This window comes from Parambassis ranga, unplaced genomic scaffold (genome assembly GCF_900634625.1).
Source record: "Parambassis ranga unplaced genomic scaffold, fParRan2.1 scaffold_22_arrow_ctg1, whole genome shotgun sequence".
Classification (NCBI taxonomy): Eukaryota; Metazoa; Chordata; class Actinopteri; family Ambassidae; genus Parambassis; species Parambassis ranga.
The window spans coordinates 1,498,037-1,516,261 of NW_021144778.1; the positions used below are offsets into that span (position 1 = coordinate 1,498,037).

The following is an 18,225-nucleotide window of genomic DNA, read 5'->3' on the forward strand; positions in this document are numbered from 1 at the left end:
GACATTTCACTTTTTGATAAATCTGTGGTTTATGAGAACAAGAAAATGCATTATCTGGACTATGACGTCACTTTTAGGGTGCATAAAAATGAATGCACTTACATTTTCCTTCTTGCTAATATTTTAACAGGAACATTCTTGGGAGGTTTCAATATAAAGATAACTTAACTAACACAACCGTGTACTCTTCTTTGCACAGAATTTAAATTAAATTTGATTATAAGTGCATTTACATTAATCAAATGTAAAAAAAGCATGTCACACATGCATACAAAACAAACTTTTTAACTCTAATAACTTTATATTAAATCTGTTACTATAACGTAGTTACTCTCCCATATTAGTAACTGATTGCTTTTAGAAACTTAGTTTCTATGTGCAAATCTGTGGATTTACATACATTACATTTCCTTCTGTGACTGTCTTTTTGCAGTTACTCCTCGGTTTCTAACAAAGTCCCTGATATTTTGCACTGTTCTCTGTGCTAAAACAGACCCTTCAGCCATCTTGCAGTGAGTGCATTCAGTTTTGGTTGCCAGTTGTCCTTTAGATATGTGATCTTTAAAATGTCGCATTACTGCGTTGACCTCAGCCTTGGACCATGGTTTCTTTGGTGCTCTTCTTACTTCATTATCTGGACAAGCATCTTGTAGAAAAACAGAAGACACAGACACAAACAAGTGTGTTAATACATTTACCTATTGCCACAGATTCCTGTTTACTTATTCCTAGGATTAAATCATTTTTTTACCAATTCATCATAATTTCACCACTGAGACGAAGTTTCACATAAGCTGCAGCTGAAAAATAATGAAAATACACTTTATGTAGTAGAGTGCAATGTTTAAAATTAAATATTAAAATGATTTTGCCAGAGGTATCAAGTTACAATTAAAGTAGAAGAGTATAAGTAGTAGAAGTGTCACTAAAAATCAGTCTGATGGCCACTTTCAGGAAAGACCTCCTGTGGCGTTCTGTGCTGCTCTTGGGTAGTCCCAGTGCTGTTCATGCAGCGTGGCATGAAGGGGGTGAGGCGTGTTGTTCTCCTCTGTCACATCCACCACAGACTCCAGCTGAAACTCCCAGGAGGAAATTCTGCTTGTGGGTTAAACCACCTGATTTCAAACATACCCGGAACCCATCAGAAGGTGCTAACTACTAGCACTGCTAGGTGCAATCAATAGTGCAGCTACTATTGCATCATAATAGTAGGGGTAGCACTGACGTGTCAGCCCTCCTTGTGTGAAGACAATACTACGTTAAGACGTGCATGTCTACTTGGGGCCTCTGTAGCCCAGTCTTGCCGCACCTAACTCAACATGCAACCCAGCTCCTGATCCAGACCTCGCCTCTCTTGCCTACTGCAATGCCCTCCTAATAGGTGTTCCAGCCGGTGCTTCTGCTCCAGTATGCAGCTGCACGTCTGATTTTCAACCAGCCAAAAAGAGCATCACACTTCTGTTCAATGAGCTACACTGCTTACATCAAATTCAAAGCACCAGTGTTGCACTCTTAGTAAGGTTTTTGATTGTGTTTGTTTTCATTTGAATGTTAATCCTCTTCTTTTAAGTTGCTTTAGACAAAGGCATCTGCTAAATGCATACATGTAATGTAAATGTAATGATCTAAACTTCTAAAATACACAACACTATATAGTTATCTATTTTATTCTTTTGAATTTGATTTGTGTCTTTATATCAACTTTTTTAAATGTGTTTTCCATCGTCTCCATGAATGTGTTTACGCCTTATGTAACATTGCTCTGCAACTAAACTTGCCTTACCTTCAGATACAGAGACAGTCTCATTTACCGTGGATGTCACTGTTGACACAGTTTCTGCTGAACACATATGGAAAAAAGTTTTTGTCATGGTAAAATACATTTCATCATCAGAAACACAAGTATAGTGTAAGGCAACTTACCAAAACCTCCCGTGTCATGGAGCGGCTCTGTGACTGTAGACTCTGAAGCAGCATCAACAGGTTCACGAGTTTCACACTCCGTTGCCGTTGTGAATTCCGTTCCACTATCATCGGACTCATTCTCGCCGTCCTTGGCTTCATCATCACTAAACACAATTTCCTCTGGGACATGGTGTGAATAAAGGTCAAATGAAGACAGTGTACACATGCACTGTGTTCAGACTAAATAATCACTTAAGATATACATACCCTCAAGTTCAATCTCATCCAATGATTTTCCCTGCATTCTGGAAAGATGTCCTTTCTCCATTGAGAGAAGTAGTTTGAGGGTGGCCTCAAACTACTTCTCTCACAGCCTCCTCCAGGTTTTGTATTGAGAATTCCGAGCGCAGACACACCAACAAGCGACCAACTTCCCTGAGCTTCTGTCTCATGTATTCACTCTTTGTAGCATCTTGCCCATGTCTGTTGTAGAGGGACTGGGCAAACTGAACAATACACAGGTCATTTCGCACAACCGAAGCAACCTCATCCTGTTTCATGGCTGTCAGGAGCTTCCACACACCACCTGGAATCCGGTGACTGGATGCAGTCTGTAGAGCAGCAGCCAAACCCAGCACTCTGGTTCTTCCAGGTTCCTTTTCAGTATCTTTATTTTCTGGCTTGCAGGGGCATTTGCGGACATGTCGCCAAAACTCTTTCCGAATGTACATCCCTTGACAATGCATACAGGAAATAAACTTTCCTGCCAATGATTTAGTTTTAGGTTTTCTCTTAACTTTCAATGGTCCCGTTCCATCTTGTAAAACTGCAACGTTATGTCTAAAATTTCCCTTATTTCTCATTTTCTCTAATAGTGTTTTCCGCTCTTGTGAGTGCTCAGGTAGGGAAAAAACATACAAACATACAACTTCAGCGTGCGTTTTATGTGTTCTCAGGTGGCGAGAAATTTTGCTTTGTGGCTTACCACAAATGTAACAGTAATTTTTTATGGTCATAGTCAATTGACTTGAGTTGTGATTGAGAAGCTGTGCTTCATCCTTTGGCTTTTTCTTTGATGCCTTTTTGGTGGATGTACCTAAATGTGATTTTTTAGCAGCACTGGGAATCACATGGTCTGTAAGAGGTGGTGGAGCCTTGGATTGGCTAGGCCAAACTTGGATGTCTGCATCTGATCCATGAGATGTTCCTTCAGCCATAACAGTTTTTTCTGTAACCTCTCTACCGCTAGACATCGAGGGTATGCTTGTATCTGAATCATTATCATTTTGTGACTCCGAGTCTGGTATGTACTCCTCATCAGACAGGCTGTGATCAAAATCTGATAGGTTACCCACTTCTGAATTGTCCTCATCTGACACCAGATTGTCCACAGAACATATAGAAGACTGTGGCTCCTGAAAGAATGAGAAACAAATTAAATAATTGGAAACAGCAAGAGATGTTAGATATTCAAGAAACCTTATATAGGGACTCACCTGTGAATGGTGCTGGAGGTCATCTGTAATTCGCTCAAGGCATTTTTTATGCCAGACGCCCAAACAAACTGTAACACATTTTAAAAGTTTTAATTTTATGGGTAAATTAAAAATGTCTTGTGTCATAGCAATGATTTACACAGAAACAATAGAAATGTTGTTTTAATTTTAATAGAGCGAATAAAAAGAATTAAAAGACAAGAATCGGGACAACCTTTAGCATAGTACCCACTTTTGTTGCCAGCTGTTTATATTTTTTAATTAAATTTTAATTTAATTAAATTATTTTAATGGCTGTATGTGGAGTTATTTTTAGTAAATCTATACTGTTATACGAGCTGTACAATGACTCCTTTAGGTTGTATCAAAGTTTTGTTTCTATAGTATTATCCCATGAAAAGATACAACAGATACAACAAAAATATGAGGGGTGGGCTCACCTTTGTGAGATACTGTAAATGAGAATGCATACACCAAAGGATCAGTTTATTACATGCAACTAGATAAAAATACATGTAGTGTACCATAAAAATGCCACAATAAATCCTCCATCCTGAAGGTTCAGTGTTTCAATAGTTTTAAATGTGGAGGCTTTATTTCTTGGTGGTGTTGAACTACATACAACACCACATTTAGACTTTATTTAATATAATTAAATTGACAAAAATGATTATTGCATGTGTCAGTAGGCTATGACAGAACACGACACAACAAACAACATATCTGACAATTGGCATCCAGTTGCATCAGTTTGTATGCACAAACGTTAGAAGGATTTATTTTTGGACTGTTGTATTAGACACCTTCCCTTTCAGGTGCACCTATGTTTTAGGTAGATGTAAGGAGTGCACGTCCACCTACGGCCCTGTACTACACCACTGTACTAAATACTGCAGCTTACCTTTGCACTTATATCCAAGCCACTTCAAGGAGGATACAGGTCCCACACACTGGATGCACTTGTCCAAGGATGATACTGTTGTGCACACAAGCTGATGCTTCTGACACTGTTGGTGAAAATGTATGGTAATATTTAATAATGTGAAAAGTCACATACTAATAGCTAGAAAACCATATAAACGTAACCTAATATTAACATGGCATACAATATACTGTACCTTTTTATTGCAGACAACTGGATCCATTTCATTAGAACCAATGAACTGTTTCGTGCCATTTTCAGTGGTTCCCTAAAACAGTAAAAAAGAGCCAACGGTTAAAAACTACATCTGCATTGATATCCGTTTTCTCATGTTAGGTTTTGTTAATACCAAAATTGAGGAAGAAACGTAGTGTAAAGAAATACTTGCTTTACAACCTTTATAGTTTTTTAGACATACAGTTTTTTAGACACATTATACTAAACCAGATAAAATTCAGCTTGTCCAAGAACTTCTAAAAACAAACTGATGACACTATCAACCGCACCTTGAGGATTGGTGGTTTACTGCTTAATACACACACACATTCAGATCCTATGCCAACTTTCACTTTCAGGAGAGAGTACTTACAAAACACATTTCACATTCAGGTGACTACATACACACATACCTACATTACGTGTTGGTGGACTTACGCATTGCCACACGCAAAGAATGAAGTGCTAAATTTTATGTACCGTTTCATTCTGGCTGTGTGGACCAAGCAGTGGACTTGTCAAGTTCCTGCCTTCATCCATCTCAGCCTGGTCGCCCTCGGCCATCTCCTGTAACAAATACATCATGGAGGAAATTAGTAATGGATATACATCCACAAAGAATGTACTTTGCCACACGCAAAGTAATGAAGGCCTACATTTCATTTACCGTTTCATGCTGGCTGAGTGGACCAAGTTCTGGACTTTCAGACTCTGGTTGTTTTCATTCACAGACTGTAGCAGATTCAGCATGGACAAACAATACAAATTAACATACTCACATACTGGAAATGTACCATCCCATAGCATATTTGAGGTTGAATAAAAAAACCTACTCCGCGGTGAAAACTTTGCTTTAAGCCTCACTGACTGATTTCATAAGGTATAGAATGTCTTATGACACCTTTGATGATTCAAATTCCAAGTTGTGGAAGGAGAATTTCCCAACTTAAAACTGTGCATGTTTGTGGTAGCATCAGTAACAAAGAGCTTGCTGTGAGGGTTACAGTGCTAACCACTGCTGCCCCCTCACTAGATGTAATTAAACACTTCAGTTTTGCAATATACCTGTGGTAGCACAGTACTTTTCTTACCTTATCAAAGCTTCTGAGAGGACCAGCTGATGTAGCTCTGGCCTTTTTTTGGCACCGTCTTGTTGGCACCTTGGAAGCACGTGTAGAAGGCTCTGATGAGGATGATGACACAGCGTGCTGCTCCTCATCGAACTTTCTGCAGATTCCTGAAGAGTTTAACAACAATCATCAGACGAATGACAACATAGTCAGTCTCTTTCACACTGTATGTAGTATGTATTTTAATACATTAATGTCTAACATACATGAATGTTGTAAACAAGCACATTCAAACTAAAGCTACAAGGACAATATACATTGTTCCATAGTTAGACCATAACCACTATCAGAACTATCAGTTTCACAAAAAGTTTTTACCACTTTGGATCTCCATGGCCAGTCTGAGTTGCCATAATTATAGGTGAGCTCTTCTCCTGGACTTATGTCTCGGGTTGCAAACAAACACAAGCGTGGCTTCCCTTGCAGGGTCAAGCACTTCATCTTGGCGTTTGGGTTTATGTGGTTGTCATTTATTAGTCTTCCAAATGACCCATCCTCTTTGGCTGCATCAACACTACAAAACCACAACAATAATTTATAATTAGGCAGCTCTTAGTTGGTCTAATATAAATTAACATTTTAATACTTGAAGATTCTATTATTTAAGTTCAAAAACGTCTTTGATTTAATACCTTTTTTTATATATATATATATATTATACCTTCATTATATATATTTATACCTTCATTCCAGAGGCTTAGATCCTTAATTTAATATTATTTCTGTGTTCACTAAACCAAAAGCAATGTGTCATTTAGTTTTGATTAGACAAAGCGAAATATAATACACACCACCAGAGTTTTCCATCAAAATGGAACTCAAACATGAACACCTTCAGCTTGTCATGGTAAAGTCTCTGTCTTCTTTCACATTCTTGCTTGCTTATGAGTTCACCTCGATATTCCAACAGAAAGTCTCCTTTTTCAAATGGAGCCGTGGTGAAGATGCCACGACCTAATTAATACACATAACAAATAGATGACAAAAAGTAAGCTGATGTATTTAATCATAATTAAATCAAGGGATTCAACTTACCTTTGAAGGCATTGATGAATTTGATGTCAAATCCTACTTTGTCCCTTTCAGCACTAGCATTAAACTGTGCATCCTGCTTTGGATCGAGCCGTCTTCGTCTTCGCCTTCTGTCTGATATGTGTCAAAAACCTGCAAAACAAAAAATAAATCAGGATTGTGTTCATTGCATGACAAGCATGAGCAACACACAGTAATCTATAAGTAATCTAGTAAAAAGACAAACAGAAGCAGGATGCTGTGCTCATAACTGCATCTTAAATGTTAAATGCTACTAAATGTATGAACCATCTCAGCCAGAAATAGGGTGGGGCGGCATTAAGGTATACGGCGGGGCACACAGGTAGCGACGGTATCATTTTAATACCGGCAATAAAAAAGTGTAAAAAGAGTGTTTTTATTACCATGCGTAACTTCTAACATAAAGACTGCACAATGCTGCGCTCTTAACATGGTAAAATTACAAAAACAAACAGAAACACATCGGGACGGGCTCAGCAGTTTAATACCGCGGTCCGTTCGCTATATGCGTTTTTAAATGGCCTCAATAAAAACTATATTAAGTGAAAAAGATCGCTTGTCATGTTTCAGGCAGTTTAAAATGCACTTCACCTGCCGTGAAGTGTCGGCTGCAGCAGCTGAATTAAAATGAGACGTGCGCGGTGTCTCTGCAACTTGCAATGCGTATATGCGGCTTAATGTTACGGTTTTGCTGATATTTTAATCTTAAATTAAACTACACTGCAAAGAAAACCTGGATTGTCAAGCAGCTGCTTTACCTGTCCGCCTCTCTGCCAAGCAGGACGCAATGGCTGCGTTTAAATGTCCTCCCTGAGAACTAAGCACCGAGCCCGCGCGGACTAACGCCGTTTATCCAGCCGCTCCTAACGTAGCCGAGCTCCGGTACGCAACCAAAACACACAGCGGTGGCCTCACTCCATCCATTAGGCCACGTGGTCTAGTGTGTTTGTCACATAAACTTTTGTCAGAATGTTATTGGCATAGTGTTTATGATAAGAGTTTTTGTTGGTGCAGTAGCCAGCGCAAACACATAGACATATTCTGACTAACATGGGCACTGTAGATGTCTTTGTAAACAATAAATGGACAATATTTAACTTGTTTCTGAGCCTCTCTATCTTCAGTTAGCATAGCTTTCAATGGACTTTGATTACTGTAGTGTGGTGCAGTATAATATAGTATTACTATGTCATAGCACTGTGTTGGTTTTCAAAATCCTTTGATAATATAATCGTTATAATAATAATAATAATAATAATTTTGGGTGGTTAAAAATGTTGATCTCTTAATTTAACTAGAATGGCAGTTCCTGAAGAAACTGTGATTGCAGAGCTGTTAGCAGTGTAACAGATATCAGCTATTACAGGCGACCATTTCACACCTGAAAGCTGTGCTGTTGAAGTCATATCAGGTATTTGACAGAAGCATTTGAAAAACAGGATGGATTTATGTTGAGTAATACATATGTTTTCACTATAGCGCCCCCCAGAGGCCAAACCATGAAACTTGGTACACTAAGTCTTAGTACTAGCCTACATAGGTGACCCAAATTTGGCAGCTATATGTTACAGTATGCATCAGTTATAGTACATTAAGTGCACATGGCCACGCCCACAAAAGTTTATTAGCCAATAGAAATGAAACGCTATTAGATATTCCAAAATAAAAAATCTTACACTATTTAAAGTTGTCCACTAATGTTTTGTCCAAAGTTTTTGACACCTTATATCTCACCACATGGTGGCGCTATGACTACAGTTTTAACTATATTTAAGTAAATACATCTTTTAAAATATGTTCAAAGTTTCAGCTGTATAGCATGGCTACTTTCTGCGTTGTACATTTTTAATTACTATGTTGTCAGATTGTCCCAAAGTCACAGCAAGGGTGTCATCACATTTAGACACTTTAGTTTTGAAAGCATGTTTGTAGCTTTACAGCTGTAGGAGGAGCGTTCTGTCATCATTACGTTTTTTTTCCTGTTTCTTTAAGTAGAATAACATTGATGTGATGCAGTCAGTTGGAACAGTCTGGACAGGTTTGACTGAATGTTTTATAGCGTCCTCTGTAGTAAACAGGGACTGATCGCTGCATTCACTCGCTTAAAATTGTAACCCGGGTGAAAAACTCCAGCTACTGCTCCCATATATTGTATTGTGGGCCATGTTGTATTTCTACGTAATGACGTCCGACTCAGACCAATCGCATCACTGTAACCTGGCCGTGCCAGTCTAGATGTGAGTGGGACACGAGTAGGAAAAGTTTGCTGTAATTCATGTTGTCATCTCTTCAAATTAAATGTACTGAATGTCGATCTATAGGAGCCAACTACCAAAGTCTTTATGTGTCGAGTGGATCGTCTGAACTAATCTTAAACTACAGAACTGGTGAGTCTCATTACTGTTAGCTCAGCCGCTCATTCATTCCCATTGGGTAATTTAGCCTAGCCGCTTCCATTGGTTTATATGGAGCGGTCAGCACAGGATATTAAGAATTAAGAAACCTTTATTAGTCCCACAATGGGGAAATTGCATTTTTGCAACAGCAGATACAGACAGCAAAGAATAAATTAGGAAAGATATATATATATATATATATATATATATATATATATATATATATATATATATATATATATATATTGTACACTGTGGTGTGTGAATATTGCTCCTATCAGAAGTGGTTATTATACAGTCTGACAGCAGCAGGAAGGAAAGACCTTCTGTATCTCTCCTTCACACACCGAGGGTGGAGCAGTCTGCCACTGAAGCTGCTCTGCAGAGCTGACAGGGCGTCCTGCAGGGGGTGGACTCATTGTCCAGCATCAGAATCAGAATCAGAATCAGAATGACTTTATTTATCCCCGAGGGGAAATTCTTTTTTTGTTACAGACATTAGAAATTAAAGATACATTGAAATATATAATAAATATCTAAATACCTAGATAGCATTTAAATCCCTGAGTTGTATCTAAAGAACATATTCACTACTGTATAAAACCTTTCCATAGTAAAGAGCAGGACATGAATGCACCAGTATGAATGTACAGTGTCTGAGTGACACTTCTACTCTTATACTCTGTACTTAACTGCATTTAATGTAACTTGATACCTCTGGCACAGGAATTTCCTTGGGATTAATAAAGTCTTGTCTTGTCTTATCTTCCAGTTCAGAGTTCAGTAGTTTGATTGAGACAGGCAGGAATGACTTCCTGTGTCTCAGTGGTGCATCATGGGAGTCGGTTTTGTCAGGACCCTCCTGTCACCCACCTCCTGCACTGAGTCCAGAAAAAAGCCAGGTCTCTCTGACTATCCTTAACTGTGCTACATTGAATCAATGTGAGAGGTCTGTAAAGTATTTCTGTCTGACCTTTAATGTTTGATCATGTTTGATATTGCTACACTAGCAGAATTGATATTATAATATAGCAAACATTTATTTCCCAATTTGACTAATAGAATATCTATATTTGTATGTATATATTTGATGATATGAGAACTCTAATTTAGAACTATGTATGATACGATTTGTACTGCATTATTATTAGATAGATGGACTGTGTGCACATTAATTGGTCCTGTGCTGTGTGCAGGCCAGGGTTGATGGCGAGCTAGGATTGAGCTCTGCTTAGGCTCGAAGAATACGATTCAGCTCAACGTCTGGATCTGGCCCAGATCTCTTCTGGTTGGAGGAGTGGTAGGAGGCTCCTGCAGCCCCCTTTATTTTGAACTTTTGTCCCCTCGCTGCGTGTGGCCCCCCCATTGCTGGGTTTGTTAACTGTGTGTCATTTAAATATATATGGTACTTCAGCAAATCTTCATCTCCCTGTCTCTCTTTTACTCACTCCCAGAGCTGCTCCTACACTTCTGAGCCACTACACTGAAGAAAATGGAAACACTGTGAATCTACAGAAACAATACTAGTATATCCAACACAAATCATTCATATTTCCTCTGTTAACATAACACACAAGTAATCTCCATGTATTTGCACACATTGTTAAATGTGCTAGATTCTCTTGTGTTGACTGAAAGTGACTCAATTAAATAAGAAATGTGATGTATTTAAGTTTCCTCACACCCGGAAATGGAATGTATTCAAAAACTGCGCCTGAAACAAAACAGCTGTTATTGGGTAATAGAAGAAGAAGAAGAAGCCCTAATTTCAGCAGCAGCAACAGAGGAAGCCTTTCTGTCAAGAAGATTCAGCAGTCTCCTGTGGCTCTATCAAAGACCTGATTAGTGAAACAGTAAGTTTATTAATGATGATTATTCAATGATATACGCGACATTTGAACTGTATGTAATGCAACAGTCCGGCATTTATCACGTTCCTGTTTATATAGATTCCAGACTTTTTAGCGTGCTAATCCTTGCTAACAGGCTCACAACCTCTTGCTAGCTACCATATGCTGGGGGTCATGTCGAGTTTACCTGAGACTTCAACAGAGGTTTACTGTATGTGTATAGTCTGGGTATGGAATTTGTCTCTTCAAAAACTAAGCGAGCAAATTGATGTGTAGCTGCTTCTGAGTATATTGAATTTAAAACACTTTAGCATGCTCTCTCTCTCTCTCTGTTTCTCTCTCTCTCTCTCTGTTTCTCTCTCTCTCTCTCTCTCTCTCTCCCTCCCTCTCTCTCTCTCTGTTTCTCTCTCTCTCTCTCTCCCAAATAGACTGGATGACAGCGTCACTCCGGTGCGTCGTAGCGTATAAAGTGCTTAATGTCCGGCCGTTAGATTTAATATGTCCCGCGGCTTCTGTCTTAAAATGTGTCAAACCAACAGGTAGTTCTTATTTTTTAACTCATTGTGTGCCGTTTACGGGATGTTCTGAGCAGACCACGGTCAGCTCGCTGTCTGCGTCGCCACGGTGCGTCACAGCGCTGCAGGGCTTGGACGCTGGTTACAGCAACACAGAGAGCTGTGAAGCTGCTCAACACCGGTTCAACACTTCGACACAATTCACCACGAGTCTAAACATGCTCATGTATAGAACCTGCTCTCAGAGAGAGTCCGTGTTGTACGAGTGCAGTTCTCTGCCTTCTCACTGGAGGCACTCGCGGTACCACCACCCATTAGTCCTCTTGCCCAGCATTGGCTGCATTCACTGCAGCTGTCTGCGCACAGCGGCCCTTTGCCCATACACACACGCAAACACATGCTGACACAAACACACATGCTGACACACACACACATACAGATGAGCCCACTCCCAGCAGCATGTAGAGAGTGCGTGTTGTTTGGCTCTGTTGCTCATGACGTGCTGGGTTGACTTAACTCCATTGACTATGCTCAGATAAGCTATTGTAATAGGCCTACCAATACTCATAATAATAATAATATCAACATTATTATTATAATTTGTTCTGGTGACAGGCCTAATTACACTATGTTAAACGTGATGTTTTATATGTTGCTCTTTTTATTTTGATGTGTTTCAATTATGGACATGTGGCAAACTCAGTGGTGTTTGTGTATTCTTATAGGTCCTCGTCCTATTTCCTATTGACACATACATAGAGACTTGTAGTGGTAAGTGCTGTTATATTGCCTTCTGAGTTGCTGTTAACATTCCTTATTGTGACATTTTTGTTTAGTCTAGTATAGCATGATGTTTTTTCTCTCTGACCAGTTGAACCTAATTCCTTTGTGTATATTACTTTTCACAGATCAACGCTGAATTTAAAAGAATCACCACCATCCCACTACAGTCCAAGTTTATGTCTCAGCTGGACATCTATTCTGACAAACTGACAAATGTCTTTCAAAAAAGAGGCGGTCAACTCGGACAAAGGCTCAAAACAGTAGTTGCAAAAATGGCTGAGGTAAGTGATACATATTTCAGACTGTAGTTTGTATGTCTGTCTAATTTTGACAATGGTGTATGGACTTTTGGAGAGGTCATGGAAAGTTTAGAATATCTTAGATTATGAATATTTTTGGCAGGAACTTTGTGACAAGTGAGCAGCCTCGAGACTTAAATTTGAGAATTGTGCACCAATTTTATGATTGATTTACATTGTGCTTATAATTGTGTAGTACTAAAATGCCTGAATTTAGATAATGAAGGCTGTTTTGTTTTTTTGTTTAGTGTGACGATGTAGATGCCGGACGAGAGTGCATTATTAAAGGAGTCTGTATCTACATGGGTGAAGATCCACAAAACTTGACCTTGACTTGTGGTGTGTATACATGTAGTATATATGAATAATTGCTTGCTTCCCTTTATCCTCCATTTTCTTTTGTTTATCTAATTAATTTATGTGGACATAAAAAAGTAGTTCTACTGTCCATCATTTTGTACCCAACTATTAAGGAAAGGAATGAAATATGTGCTTTTGTGTAATTTCTTTTTACTATGAACTGCTGAGAAACATACTGTGTTTGTTTGGTACAATTATTATTTTTCCTTACCTCACTTGTCCATCCTGTCACTTTATGTCTTTCGGCACAGGGCATGGATGAAGAGTCCATCAAAGAAGCCATTGAAGACACCACTATGGGGATTTATGTCCAGAAAGAACATGCCAGAGGCAGAGGACATTGGAATCGTTCTGGAGGGCATCAAGGTGTTGCAGGATCTGGACAATGCAGCATTGGCTGTTTCCATGCTGTTTGGCCTAATGTATGCCCTCAACCTCAGCTATCCTCGAAACCTCTGCTACACTTTTGAGGTACTCCAGAAGATCATTATGGAACTGAATGATGAACTTTCTCATAAGGCACTCGCTCTGAAAAACAGACTCTTTCATAGAAAGGGTCAGAGGACCAGAACAGTCAGCAATGTTTCCACAAATCCACTATGGAGGGCATTATGCCATTTGCTTCACATCCATCCTTTAATGTTTAATTTACCACTGCTAATTGCATGTTATGACATGTTTTTGTATTTGATCAGATGAGTTTCACGAAAAAACCTGTTTTAAAATCCATGCTGAAACAGTTAGGGCCATTATTGTGTTTCAATGCACTGTTTTTGATACAGGGTAATGTATCAGTTCATGGCCATTGTGTCTGTTCTGAATACAGCATTTGTTTGTGAGACTTGTCTCTGTGTGAATGCAAGTTAATATTCAGCACACCTCGATATGGAACCACTGGTTTATGAATACAATTTTGATTGTAAGAAACAAATCTTTTTAAATTCATATGAAGTAATGAAAATACTATAAAGGTACCTAATACCAGTTAAGAATTGGGTTTCCTGGACATGATGAAATCATTTTAGAATTACACAATAAATTGGGTTTAGATTTTGAACATTTAATACATTGAATCAACATGATTCTTTTAAACAACCTAACATGATTGAAATAAGTTAGTTTAACAAGAAATTATTAATTAAGAGAAAGAAGGAAATTGTGTTGGTTTTACGTATTATGATTGTGTGGGACCGATGTACACATTACAATCATGTAAATTCAACTTTTTTTTTTCAGCCACTAACGAGGCTCAGAAAGAGGTGAAATATGGTCTTTTCTCTTTTTCTTCTTTAAATAAAGACATCTACAGTGCTCATGCTGGCTACTGCACCAACAAACATTCTTAATTTAAATCAAATGAGTGTGTTCTATAAAAAGGCTCTAAAGGTAAAACATCACAGTAATTCTTCCTGTGACACCTTCACTACCAGTGATGGTAAGTGCTCTTGTTTCAAATGTGATGTGCACTGTACCACTGAAGCTCGTCTGTGAAGTGTAGTGCCTCTGTGAGTATGTCACAGTGATGTTAACAGAAGTCAGATAGGTCTGTTAACACATATAAAAACAACTTACTGAACAACAGCATAGATGTGAAGGTGAATATATGTCCCCTCACATGTTCCTCAGTTAAAAGGGTCATTGCATTGGCCGGGAATCGAACCCGGGCCTCCCGCGTGGCAGGCGAGAATTCTACCACTGAACCACCAATGCTGTGAAACGCTGACATCTAGTGGTGCCATCGCAGGTTGCAGCCTCCTCATTCCAAAATCAATCCCTCCTCCACATAAAGTCAAAAGTTATAAATTCACCTCATTACATGAGCGGTTGTGTGTAATGACGCGGCTCACCAGCAGAGGGCGTGTGACGGAGCAACAAGCAGGAAACTACAGGGGAGAAGAGACACAAGCATCCACAGATCAGAACAGACACTCAGCTCTTCTCTCTGAGACCATGATGATACCGTCACATATCATCACTGCACATGTTTTTGGCTGCACGTCTGGAAATGAGAGGAGACAGAACATTATCATACATGTTGCATAAGTAAAGACACATGACACATTATTTTATTTAAGCAGCAGATGGACTAATTGATACTGTTACAAAAACTGCGCAAAATCTTCTGTTTTTATCATACTATAATATCTCGGTTGGTTCAAGGATGTAATATCAAACTGACACCAAGGAAACCCTAAAAGGAAACTATGGAAACCCTTTTTTTTAAATAAATAAATAATTTAACCACAGGGATTAGTAATTCTTAAGTAATTCTTTGAATATATGAATGTATTGTTTAGCTCCTCTGCAGGCTGAATGTTCCGCTCGTGTTTTCTGTGTGGATGAAAGAGTCCAGATGAGTGTGGGAGCAGCGCTGCAGGCCGACAGTGAAGGAGCTGCTAGCGGACTGTGTCTCTTCATGTTCAGCTCATGTGGAGCTCTGATGATCTCTGCACTTTGCTGCTGGAGAGAGTCCGCGCGCTGCGCAGCGGCTTCTCCCTCTTCTTCCTCTCAGAGATGAAGTCAGACTATCAGAGCTCCATCAGAAGCTGTTTTCCAGCTGAGCCGCATGTTGCTTCAGAGACTCAGAGGACAACCCGACATCTGCTGACGTCACTTTGTCCCAGAGTCCGGCTGTTGCAGCAGCATCAGACCCTGATGATGGTGCAGACAGACTTCTATCAGAGCTGCTCGCTGCTTCTCTCGCTGAGCAGGTTGAATAAAGTCCATCACTGTTCTGTTTGTGTCACAGCTGTTATCATGTAAACAGACACAGACAGAGCAACAACAGGGAGGCTGCTGTAAAAATCAGCTTCATGTTTCCATTGTGAGGGCGCCCCCTGCTGGAGACACACTGCATCAGAAACATCACTGACTGCAGCTTTATGCTCTTCATAAAGAAGGTGTTCCACAGCAGGTTATTGATCACATCCAGGTTTGATTGGTTAAAACAGACATGGCTGATGTAGCAAATATCTGACTGACTGTTTATTAATGAGGTCAAATGTGTTCAGCAGTAAACTTCAGCAGAGAGAAAGACATGGATGTATATTGTATGTATGTGATGTGTCTCTGTGTTCACTCAGCTGCTGAAAGGCTCCGTGTGCTTTGTTGTGTCACGTGTCCTGGTTTAAAGGCGTGGCTTCTGTGGACTTACTTTCGTTTTTGAGCTCCTGTCAGACAGACTGCAGCAGAACCAGCAGCTCCACACACGAAGGTGGAAACTTCTGGAAGTCAGGACTGATTCAGCAGGTGAGTCTGTCGATATCTGATCAATCATCAGTGTGATCACCTCATTGATCTTTGCTGCCTGTAACTGATGGATCTTTATTGTAGTAAGTCCCTGAAACACGGAACAAACAACAAGCGTCTGTTGATCGTTCTCTCTGTAAAGTTCAGCAGCTTCATTTGCTCTGAAACTCAGATCGACTCGTTCAATACAGCATCTTTGATCAAAGCTAAAGTTTTTGGTTCATGTCAGCAAACTGGACAGAAAGCTGCACGCTGCAGGAGACAGAAAGGTCAGAGCAGCCGGACTGATGGGGGCCAGAGTCTGAGGATGAAGCCAACTGCTGCCTCACGTCGCTCTGCTTCCCTCTGGTGGTCATATGTTGAAATTGCAATAATTCATCACTGATACAGGGTCTGCTATAGCAACACAAACATGTTTAAATGTGACTAAATATCCTGTAGGTGTGAATTTGAGTGTGAATGGTTGTTTGTCATGTTATTGGTGCTCTGTGCTCCCCCACACATCATAAGCTGTGATTTATTTGCATGCTTTAAAGAAGAATTTAGTAGTTTCAGAGTTTGATGTTATATTTGATCTTATCTGTCTTGTTAGTGTTTATTTCCCATTGAAGCTGCGTGAAACCCACTGTTTGCTATCAGACATCATTCAAATCAGACTATAGAAGACAGAGGGGGACACTTCCAGCGATGCTGCAGGCAGAGTGAGAGTTTGGTGCACATCACATGAGCTCAGAGCAAATGTGTGGATGTGTTCAGTGGCCCTTTGGCATTTGGGCAAACCTTAAACTGAAGATTTCTTCAGCATGGTTACTGAGCAAGACCAACGAGCAAGTCTCCATTTCTAACTGTTCAACACAGTTTCTCAGCTTCACTGGGCTAGGGAGCAAAATACAGACATTTATCAGACACAGCAGCCTCAGAAATCCTCCAACCAAAAGCCTACCAGCATGACAGACTGCAGCACTTGTAAGCATTTCCCTTTCACAAAGTATTTTGTAGACATGAAGTTACAAGTATCTGTACTACAGACATCTGGCGAAACAGCTTTAAGGCTCACTTTTTGGCATGATCACTTTTTGGCACAACACTGGCTCAAAGGTTCACAAAACTACATCTGAACAAGCCACAAGACTTGAAACAATGTCCTATACACAGATCAGACCAAACTATGTCTGCTAAGAACCAATCAGATATACAAGCATGATTTTATTTTGATCTGCAGAAACACATGACTTTGAATTAGATAAGCATATACAGTTCAACAATCTCTCCTCAGTGGTTTTGGATATGGGGTTTTTGGGGTCTGGCTGCTCAAATTTAATTAAAAAATAATTCTAGCTGTAAAGTATTTTATATGGAAGTCTATCAGGACAGAAACTATTTTGGACCAGCTACCAAGTGGCCATGTAAGGAACTGCAGATTTGCTGTATTATGTTGTTACCTGGTAAAGACTACAGTGTTTATTGATGTTTGTTTGTTTTTAGCTTTACATAGATACTTTCTACCACTGACAGTTTAACATGACCATGGGACTGAATTTTGGTCATTTGAGGGACGGCAGTTCTTGATTAGCCTGAGAACCATTTGCATGAATAATTATCTATAGACATGAATTTTTGTTTATTTCTGCTGTTGACATTTGAACATAAACACCTGTGGGATTTAATTTTGGTGCCACCCCCAAGTGGCCACAGGATCAACTGCAGTTTTAGGCACTGTCACAGCGTGTGCAGGAAAATGGAACCTAGTGTATGTGTTTCCTTATAAGACACTTATAACAGCGTGTTTTGTGATTTAATCAGTATACATGCTTTCCTATACATTATTGATGGCAGATACATATTGATATGCTACAGTTTTGCCTAGCAGACGTCACTCCCATTCAAATTTTAAAACTCTAACTATGGGCCGTCAACTAGTCCTGCACAGGGCCCAGACACACTTTCTGAGAGATCTTAGTCATGGTAGCTCCTGCAAGATCCACCCACAGAGGTCCTGAACACATAAAACTCAAGATTCCAACCAGAGCAGTAGCAGAACTGAAGAAGCC

The 18,225-nt window shown here is 39.6% G+C and overlaps 1 non-coding gene across 1 annotated transcript; it reads right to left on the minus strand.

The window, feature by feature from the left end:
• Window positions 1-14,564: 14,564 nt before the first annotated feature.
• Window positions 14,565-14,635, minus strand: trnag-gcc (transfer RNA glycine (anticodon GCC)). Its single transcript has one exon. It is a non-coding gene; the product is annotated as a tRNA-Gly (tRNA).
• Window positions 14,636-18,225: the final 3,590 nt, after the last annotated feature.